The sequence below is a fragment of the Galeopterus variegatus genome, unplaced genomic scaffold, assembly GCF_000696425.1.
Source record: "Galeopterus variegatus unplaced genomic scaffold, G_variegatus-3.0.2 Scaffold15054, whole genome shotgun sequence".
Lineage (NCBI taxonomy): Eukaryota > Metazoa > Chordata > Mammalia > Dermoptera > Cynocephalidae > Galeopterus > Galeopterus variegatus.
In genome coordinates, this window is record NW_007741165.1 from 23,464 (window position 1) to 24,312 (window position 849).

Below are 849 nucleotides of genomic sequence, written 5' to 3' on the forward strand. Positions count from 1 at the left end.
AGCTGGAGACAGTTCATGGTGACTGGCTCCAAATTCCTGGGCCCCAAGAAACCTGCCCATCGATTCTCCTCTCAGCAGCCGCAGCCAGAACCACCCCAGCTGCCCTTGTGCACACTTACCGATGCCCACACTCCCACACATGCATGCACACTCACACCTCCACACTCGTGCACACGCATGCATGCACATACATGCATACACACTCACACACACGCAGGCACACTCATGCATACTCGCACACACACACCTGGACACTCATGTACGTGTATGAACACCCACACACTGCCACGTCCTCACATACTTATGTACACTTGTGGACATGCACCCAAAGTCATGCATGCTCATGCACACTCATGGGCACTTGCACGCACGTATGTGCATGCACACGTCTGCACTCACAGGTGCACACATTATCCCCTCTCCAGTCTGACCTCTTCATCCTCCCCTGGCTCACTGGAGCCCAATCCTTGGACTCACATGCATGCCCACTCACACGCCTGGACACTCATGTCCATGTATGCACACCAGCATATGTGGCCACATGCTCAGACACATGTCCATGTATTCATACACGTCCGTGCACTTACACACGTCTGCACACACACCGCTCTCCAATCTGACCCTTTCATCCTCCCCTGGCTCACACAGGAGCCCACTCCCTGGACTCCAGGCTTTCTACCTCCTCTTTCCCAGGCCATCCGTGCCATGTGGAACACTGATGTGGCCCTGTCACATCTTTCCTTCACACCCTTCAGAACTCAGTGTCCTTAAAAAGTAGCGTGACCGTTTAATTTATCCTCCAAACCAGAGTCCTTAGGAGTGTGAAATTATTTAGAAAATGAATTAGAA